The sequence below is a fragment of the Apium graveolens genome, unplaced genomic scaffold (assembly GCF_009905375.1).
Source record: "Apium graveolens cultivar Ventura unplaced genomic scaffold, ASM990537v1 ctg4300, whole genome shotgun sequence".
NCBI lineage: Eukaryota > Viridiplantae > Streptophyta > Magnoliopsida > Apiales > Apiaceae > Apium > Apium graveolens.
The window spans coordinates 1-10,154 of NW_027418482.1; the positions used below are offsets into that span (position 1 = coordinate 1).

Consider the following 10,154-nt stretch of genomic DNA (forward strand, 5'->3'; position numbering starts at 1 on the left):
ATTACGGTTGCTTTACAAAATTCAACTATAGTATTCACCACAACAATCTATGATATATTTTATTACTAAAAATCTCATAGCAATTGTGGAATAACCATAACCTAGAAAGATAGTATCAACAGTCTTTCGCCCTAATTTCTTCCTCTTGTTATGATCTTAGAGGCTAGTGAACGAGGATAAAATTTTTGAAAGAGGGTAAATATTTTTGGCGCCCTAATGAAATTATTTTATTTGTGAGAATTTGTTGCCCTCCTTATACTGTATATATATTTTGGTGGAGGGTAGTGAAAGAGGGTAAAATATTTTAAAGAGGGTATTGAAGGACGTTAAAAATTTTGAAGCCCTCATGAAATGGTACTAAGTGTGAAATCTATATCCTCGTTGTTGTTTATATGTAATTTGAAGGAGGGTACTTGAAGAAGGGTAAAAATTAACTTCCTCTTGAAATTGTTCTAAGTGTGAATATGGTGCCCTACAGGTAATTTATAATATTTTGGAGGAGGGTAGTGAAGGAGGGTAAAATTTTGAAGGTGGATATTGAACGAGGGTAAAATATTTTGACGCTCTCTTAAAATTATTCTAAGTGTGAATTCATAGTGTATTGAAGGAGGGTAAAAAATTATGAACCCCTTTTGAAATTTGAAGGAGAGTGAAGGAGGGTATAAAATTTTGACCCTTTCTTAAAATTTGGTTCCGTCTTGTAGTTTATATGTATTTTACTGGAGGGTAGTGAAGGAGGAAATTTTTTTGAAGGACGCCAAATAATTTTGACCCCTTTTGCAATTTTTTTAAGTTTAAATTTGGTGTCCTCCTTGTAGTTTATATGTATTTTTAGGAGGTGAAGGGTTTCGATCACATAAACACAATGGAAACATTAATTAAAATGTAACTTAGTTAAGTCAAACCCAATAGTCAAAAAGTATCAATATACTTCAACACATCTCCCACGATAGATGGGAGTACTTTGCTTTGGCGAACCCACTCCTGGTCGATCTAGGGGTTAATGCATTGGACTCATTGGAAGGCATTTGATCAACTTAATATTAACTTTAGGGTTTTGTTAATTTTAAAATGATCATGATCCCATCATAATGGGATTCCCGATTTTTCCTTGAATAAAATACTTTAAATCAATATTCGTCAATGGTTTGATTTCCAGGTAGTGAGGGAGAGTCACAACGGTATCGCTTAAAACCCACAACCTTACAAGTTCAATGAACTCGCTTTTGACAATATCGCCCCATGTCAGAAACAAAGAAAATTTGTATTTTATTCCGTGTTTCATAAACACGAGAATCTCATAATTGTTTGTTCATTTTAAAATTTTGAATCGTTACATATTTTATCTTGTTTAGCAAGCATGGCATGGGTGTCGTATCTAATACAAACATCCTTAATCTAATTAAGCATGCATCTTCATAAACTACTCTACACATATATTCATCATATGCACATATATATGTAAAGTGCAATAAATAAATGTGGTTGGTTATGGATTTCCTATGTGATCTTTATCAAGCTAATGATAAAGATATAGATCAATCGAAGGTGGAAAATAAATACAGGCTAACTATTACATGTCTTATTTCTTGTATTGCTTCCTTGGATGGCCTCCGTGTGGGATTACCCTTGATCTTCAAATCTTCATGTCTTCATGTACATTACAAGAATGAAATATGAAAACTAATCTAATGAACTTACAAGAAACCCGAGTTACATTCGAGATTTAATAATTACAAGATTAAATGACATGAAGCCGTATTTCAAAAACCAAAACCATTAACATAAGGTCATAAGCCATAACCATCCACTATGCTCAATTAACACAAAATAACATGTTAAAATACATAATCTGATCTTAACTTATTACATTAAATCAAATATTGAAAAAATTAGAAAATTTGAAATTAAATCTGATAGCATTAAATCGCAGATTACAGGGCCTAAACGATGTCAAACGCCTTAAAGATCAGTCGATAGCCTTTGCAATAAATTACGTTCAGACGCTCGATTCCATATGAAATAGCGTGTTCGTTCGCCAAAATCAGACATCACACCCAATTTCAGCAAATCTGCTGCATACGATTCAGAATCGTATCAAATACGATTCTTATAATTAAAAAACACATAAAACATGTATATCAGTATATATACAGATTATATAATCATCATATGATTATACAACTCTCATGAATATCATATATTCAAAACATATAATTATACGCATATATAAACATAATAACATGTAAATATACAAAATCGCATACATAACAGTCATGGAATATTGTATATATGTTATCATCATAAAACCTGTAAACACATAAATGAATTAAACACTTTTCGCAAGTAGCTCTAATGCCATTGAAGGGTTTCATCACATAAACGCAACAAAAACAGTAATTAAAATATAAAAAATCAGAATTTTCGAAACCCACCGGAGGATCCATGTGAAAAACATATATTTAATTTGTAGATCAGATTGTTTACCTTAAGAAGCTTTACCAATTGGTTGACTTATGGAGATCCAAAGCTTGATCAATCATCACGCATGCTGCTCTTGCGATCTACGCTCTATCGGTATCCACACGAATGCTTGAACTCAAGGATTGGATGTGTACTAACACAAACACGTTTCTTCTTGCTCTCTCCATCTTCTCTCTTGGTGGCTAGGGTTTTAGTAAAAGTCTTGCACACGAAATCAGCCACACAAGATATATTATATAGAGAGTATAATAAGAATTATAACTCTTAACTAATTAGTAGTTATTATTAATTCGAACTTCCTATTTGTATAATAATTAAGTCACACTTAATTATTTAACAAATTAATATCATGATTAATATTAGTAAATTCAAATATCAATATTTATCTAATTATTTAAGTCATACTTAATTAATATTATAAAAAATTCGAATTACTTTAATATAATTTAAATCCAATTTAAATTAAATAATCCTTCAAGCATTCTTAGTGTGTGACCCTATAGGTTATTATTACGTTGGAAACAAATTTTAAATCTAACTTAAAATCGTAAACAATTAGTGGCATCTAGTAATACATGATTGCTACCCAAGTAATAATAATTGAATCGGTGATCGATTAAACCTTTCGTGAATAATGTACAATGTAACATAATCCCTTTAACCAAATATTATAGATTAAACTATAGGCATGTAATGTGTCATCCTCATCATAGTTTAATACAAGTTTCCTTGATCAATGAGTAGACTATCATACCAAATCAACATTTGAGCGTGGCATGCACTTCATAGTCTAGCTCACACAAGAGGCCAATAATATCACTCCTAAAATAGGAGGGTTAAATCCTATATAGATCATTCATATTTCTCATACGATTCATAATATACCCAATGTCCACTTTTATCATTACCCGATCAAGGATAACTTTTAATGGAATGAATATATATTAATTCTTGTATCGAAATATAATGACTTCAGGTCTAAGGACCATTTCATTATTATCACTGTTCGAATTACATATGACACAACAAACATGTAGAATCTCACATTGGGTCTGTCCAGCACACCATGTACATGTACATCTTCCTATGTATTTGACTTTAGTATCACTATACTTATGATCAATGAGATGTGATCATCAGTCAGCAAACACACTAGTCTTAATACATTATTATTGTCCCTTAATAATAATACTCGATTAGGGACCGTTAGGAATATTGATATTATTCTCATAATCTCATTTCTAAGTCACGTACTTAGAGATATAGAATTGCATATCATATTCCAAGGACATTTATAATCTAACATTTATATCGCGGTAAATTAAGAATTAATAAATTATAAAGGAAATAATCGATAGAACATAAATATTAATAATCCAAATGTCTTTAACTAAAATATCATAATTTTGTGTCTAGGGCACAAACACTAACATGAGGGTACTTGAAGGAGGGTAAAAAAATGACGCCCTCTTGAAATTATACTAAGTATGAAATTGGTACCCTTATTGTAGTTTATATAATTTGAAGGAGGATAGCGAATGATTATAAACAATTTTGACCCTTTCTCAAAATTGTACTAAGTGTGAATTTAGAGCCCTTATTGTAGTTTATATGTACATTGCACGAGGGTAGTGAAGGAAGGTAAAAGTTTTGGAGGAGGGAAAAATATTTTGATTACCCATATAAAATGTACTAAGTTTGAACTTCGTTGCCCCTATGTACTTTAAAGGAGGTTACTCTTTGGGATGGTACTCTGAAGAAGGGTAAAAGTTTTTGAAGAGGGAAATTTTTTTTGGCGACCCACTAAAATCGTACTAAGTCTCAATTTGGTACCCCATGTAAATTTTTGTAGGAGGATAGACTTTTTTATGTCTCTTTCAAATTTGACTAAGTATGAATTCGAAGCCTGTCGAGTATTGGTAGCAAGTAGTTATATGTTGGAAACAAGTAAAAGAGGAAGTGAAGATGAAAATTAGGAAGCGGGTACACAGTATAAGGTACAATGTATTTTTTTCTAATTGCCTTTTTTACCATTTATAGCATAAACATCTAGAAGTGGGTATATCACTTTATGATATTTCTTTATACGGAAGATCACCCGCTAGAAGAGTTATGTGTACCCACTTTTGGTGCTTATACTGTTGAAGAAGTTAGAGAATTACGCTAGTTTGAGAGACGTTTTGCATGTATGAAATAAATGCATGAAGCAAATATCTTGTGAAGGGATAATTGTGACCAGACTTTGCTTGTTCTTGTGTGCGGAATGATTTTTCTTACTTTGTGTCGAAGTAGATCGCATGAGATATGATATGCCTTTAATTATGAATGTAGTATTTATACTTCCCTCAAAGATAATAATATTACTTGTGTCTGATACAATGTAACTTATGTCAGAGATGGTGTTACTTGTCTTGTGTCTGTATGAAACTCATGAGATATATAATTAACTTGATTTGTCTAAGGTGTTTTAATTGTGTCTAAGGTACTTTGTCCGATTTGTGTTTGTATGATACTCATGGGATAGTAATTCACTTAATTTGTTTTATATAGTTGTGTCTAAGGTGTGGTAATTGTGTGTGATGTACTTTGTTTGCTTTGTTTCTCTATGATACTCTTGAGATAACAATTCACTTAATTTTTTTGAGATAGTTATGTCTCGGATTTTGTAATTGTGTCTGAGATACTTTACTCGCTTTGTGTTTATATGAAACTTATGAGATGATATAGTTCACTTAATTGTGTCTGAGATATTTATGTTTAAGATGTGTTGAAAAGGGTCATATAATATTGTGTTCAACACTTTAGTGTATAAGCAAAAGTATTTGAACTTCTATTATGTGAAATATTTCGCATCTTGTTATCAAACCAAGTGTTGTTGGCCTATCTGTCATCCAATCTCTCTAACTTGTAAGAGCCCGAATATAGCATTTTCTTCACCTTGTAGGTACCTTCCTAGTAAGGCATGAGTTTACATGTATATTGCATGTTAAAGGTTTCCGTAGTTCGTAACTAAGTCTCTTTCATCAAATTTTCTGATCTTTGTCGTGTTGTACTTTATGACCAAACTATGCAATCCTTAATTAGGGTGATCCAAAACTATCCTTGCCTTAAATAGTTTTGAGAAATAGCCTTTTCTTCCATGTGATTTCTATAAATCCTCTGGTGAATTTTTCTCATTCAATATAAAACCTTCTCAGGGTTAATGAGTGTGAGAATTGAGAGTCAAACACATCTTCTACAGGATAGCATACTCTCCTTTAAGTAGTTAATAATGGGTCATCTAAGTAAGTCTTCAACGTAATATATCACAGACTATTGACCTTCAATTCCAAGTATTTTTCATTCTTTAAATAGACAAGAACTATCTAAAATCTTTTTTGACTCGACCAACTTTGAGTGAAAGGATGGTGTGAATATTGTCATCTATAACATAATCTCATGTTGTTTGCATTATAAAAATCCAAAAATTATTGAAGATTGAGAGATGTTTGAACATTTAGATCAATTCTGTCCAGGTTGAGGCATGCTATGAGTACTTGACATTAACTCTAAAAGAAAAGGGTCAATAAATATAAGTTCTGCACCGATGTCTAAAAATTTCAAAACTGATGTCTAGGTGGGTGTAGAGAAAAGTCATAGTTTTTCACATCAGTTTTGCACCAATGTAAAGAGCATTTTATACATCTGTTTTTACTCATAAACAGATGTCTATTTATCTATGACACATCGGTTTCAAAATCATAGCGATGTCTAGAGTGTTTTACGACATCAATTCTCCTTTGGAACCGATATTATATACTCCTTTACACATCAGTGTGTGACACATGTGAAATAACCCAATAAAGTGTCAAAGTAGACATCAAAAACTGATGTCTTAAAGGCACAATATGATGTATTATTATTATGTTTAACATAGGTTTTTAAGCACATAGGTTTTTAAGCATCTGGATGCTGTGTTATATACATTTATTATGTTCCCAAAAAATTACCAAAAAATACCAAAAATAAATTTTCGCAAAAAGCTTTCAAATTGCCATGAATATCACCAAACTAAGCAATACATAATGTTCTGCAATTTATAATTCCAAATCATCTACTACATCCCATAATGTATACATTCTTCTTGAAACATCCAAAAGAATGCCTTCTTTGCTAAATCGGATGCATGGTGAAGCCTAAAAGAAAGCAACAAGTGGAATCTTATCACCTCAAGCCAACTTTCTGCATCTTCTTCTTTTCGGTCTTTTGTTATGAGCTGTTTAAATAGTCCATATCTATATATACAAAATCTGTTATAGGAAACAAGGGGAATTCACTTCCTGTGCTGATCAGAGTATCCCTTATTTTTATACACCTAAACCTTGCTCATCTGATTTCAAATAAAAAGTATTGATTGTCAAGATGGATAATAATCATGGTAAGGCATATAAATTAAAAAGAAATATCTTTTGATGAAGCAATTTCATTCCTGTAGTAGAACACTGAAAGTTTAATGCACAAATTTAATAATCCTACTCTCTTTGATAGTTCTGTATAGCCAGCCCAACATCTCGTCCGCAAAAGCAAGACAAACTTCTCCCTGTCAATCGTCAGCTTCTAAATTACATACAAATAAGAGTCACATGGAAAACTCTTAACATTACGTAAAAATTGATGAGTTGGTTCCCAAATTAATGGCTTATTGAACCAAATACTTGAATTATCTCTTCTTCAATTACAACCATAAAATAGAAATGGTGGCATTAAGTGTACAGAAAATGGAAGATTTTAAGAAAAGAAGCGAGGTAGTCTGGTCATGAAGATATGAAATAACTATCGCTAGAATCGTTTATAAACCCATGACTGAAAAATAACGACTAGCAGTGGATTTTGGAGTTATATCAATGTTACTGTGTTACCTGCCAGTAACCCTTAGTTTTAACTCTCTGCTATATCTGTTGTCCTTAAGCGCTCTGTGCGTATAAGTCGTCCACCATCATCTCTACAAAAAAAGTATATATGTTGATCCATAATTTGGGACTCAATGCATTATAATCTATGCGATGTATCTCCTTCAGCTCTTCTTGGACCTTCTGTCGCAAGGCTCTCAAAACAGTATCCCCGGGAACATCTAGTGTAATAAAATATGAAGTCAGCAAGTAAATAATTCCAAACGTACTTAACAAAATAGTTGCCTAACTCATACATCCTGCAGGGAGGAACCATCTCACACACTTTAGTATAATAATATTGTAGCTTGATGAACATATCAAATATGTGTTCTGATTTTCCTCTGTTACATTATTTGCAAACAAGTAGAGTATCCGATGATGAACCTTGGTGTTATCTAAATTTTGTAATTCCTACCAACCTTGGTTCTTAAAAACTGAGTTTCATGCTAATTATTTGTTTAGCTGAAGGATCTTAACTACTCACAACAGAGTGTTACGTGGTAAGCAATATTTATGTTCACATGTAAAAGACCGAAAGAACTACGCTTCTATGAAAGACCAGGGAATGGAATACTGTAGATCAGCAAAACATAAGCAACCAGCCAGGATGAAGAAGTACATACCAAAAAGAGAGTGACACCAAAGCACAAGCGTACACACAACATAATAATAGAACACTCGCTTTCCACTTTGCCGATCTACTATATCATGGTTCCTCTCACACCGAACAGAGACGAGTTCAACACACTTAAAGTTTTTTCTTTTTATTCCCCAGATGTCATGAAGCCAGAATTACTTATATATTGTCCCTAAATAAGTAAGCGAGGATTGATGAGTATACCTTATTCATCCCAGGTGGAAGTGCAAAACTGACGCTGAGGACAAACTGTACAAGGGGGTATGCAATGCACAATTATCAGAGTGACAATTGGGATGGCTCCATTCCTGGCAAGAGGTCAGTATATGTTTGAACTATAACTCAACAACAAAAAGAACAAGAAGTACGCCTAAACTAAAAATATTCCTCATAGCAGAGCAGTATGAGTAATGTATAGCATCACCAAGTTCTCTCCTCAAATCCCTTTAAGATGATTATAACAGAAGTCCAGAACCGATTTACATAAAATTATTCTATGTAACCACAAGAAATAATTTATAGTATATACACTCAAGAAACAAAGTACTAAGAGGTTTTATTTGCATATATTTCTCGAAACTTCAAGTTTGCGTTTTTTTAACAACGTGAAGTGTTAATTTCTAATTAATTAGAGTTATTGACTACTCCAAATTACTTTCAAAGTACTAAAAATTGATGCAAGAGACCATATATCATACTGCATATACAGTGTTTAGATGTTTTCGTTCATCATGGCCAGTATATTGGCTGACTATATTGATACTGTCCACCGCAAGAAATGATCCAAGAGCAGTGAGCAGAAGCACCTTGAGCACCGACATTGAAACAGCAAAAAAAGGCTGAAAATCACCATTTGGCAATCCACCACTTCACTTGATCTTTTCTGAGTACGGTTAAGCTGTAACCTTTCAAGAAGCAGTGTATTGTGAACTTCAAATTTGTACTTTCACTTCCCAAAAGTGATAATTTGATTCAAATCATAATATATCAAAGGTTCTTATTAACACAAGGAATTTAAAAATTAAAACAACTGCAGAATAATGTAGCTATATCCCACACTAATCAATCGAGCACTGTATATAATCTAACACGTAAGTCGTATACATGAGTATTATGATCAACTCAATGGAAATTTCATCATCAGGAAATACTTACTATTATAGAACTTTACTCTATTATAATAGATTTAGAGACTTACAAGAACAAAAAAAGCAAGAAACAAGAGAACCAACGACGAAAGCTAGCGCATCAAACAAGAAAGTACAAACAAGCCTGTAAACGACAACAACAAACAAACAATCTGTTAAAAATAGAAGAGTAACAAAAAAAGCATGAAAAACAAAAAATTTAATTGGAGAAACATGCTTGTATATAATAAAAACCAAATATATACCAACTAAAAAAGAGATATGCATACATAATTAACTTAAATCGCAAAATAACTTACTTTGTAGGTGACCCAAGATGAAGAATCAACCAATCCGTAAAAAAAGTTCAATTAAAACCCAAAAATTGAAGTTTGAAATGAAAATTAGAGACACACTTACAAATCGACTTAGTTAATAGCACAATCGAGTAGATTAAAGATTCATATGCAAGAACCGAGTGTTTTATTTGAAAGAAGAACCGAGGCTACGACCTAATTAGATATGATATTTGGGGGTTTGATTCCAGGGTTTGACCGAATTAGTGGTTCATCTATGGTTAGTGTTCGATTAAGTTTGGATTTAAGATTCTATCTAGGGTTTGTGATTGTATATAATGGGTTTTGAATTAGGTTTGAATGTTCTTGAGTGTAGATTAAGAGTAGAGCCTCGGTTAAAAAGAAAAGTGGATGTGAGTTTGTGAAGAGCTAGGGAAATGAAAATGGGTTGAGGGGGAAATGATTATATGTAAAAGGGGGAAATGTTTTATGTAATCGTAAATGTATGTATCACGTGTTTATAATTTTTTAAAATTTAGTTTAGACATCGGTTGTTACTTCAACTGTTGTGTGAATATTACTTTAACATCGATTTTGTAAAAAATGATATTCAAAAACAATTTAACATCGGTCGTCAATGCAACCGATGTTAAATTGGTGATATCTATTGACCGTTTTC

General features: G+C 32.3%; 1 long non-coding RNA gene across 1 annotated transcript; it reads right to left on the reverse strand.

Moving 5' to 3' along the window:
* Window positions 1-8,345: 8,345 nt before the first annotated feature.
* Window positions 8,346-9,645, reverse strand: LOC141701693 (uncharacterized). Its single transcript, XR_012566876.1, has 3 exons — window positions 9,500-9,645; window positions 9,251-9,324; window positions 8,346-8,360 (listed from the first exon to the last, which is right to left on the reverse strand). It is a non-coding gene; the product is annotated as an uncharacterized LOC141701693 (long non-coding RNA).
* Between the last annotated feature and the right edge of the window lie 509 nt (window positions 9,646-10,154).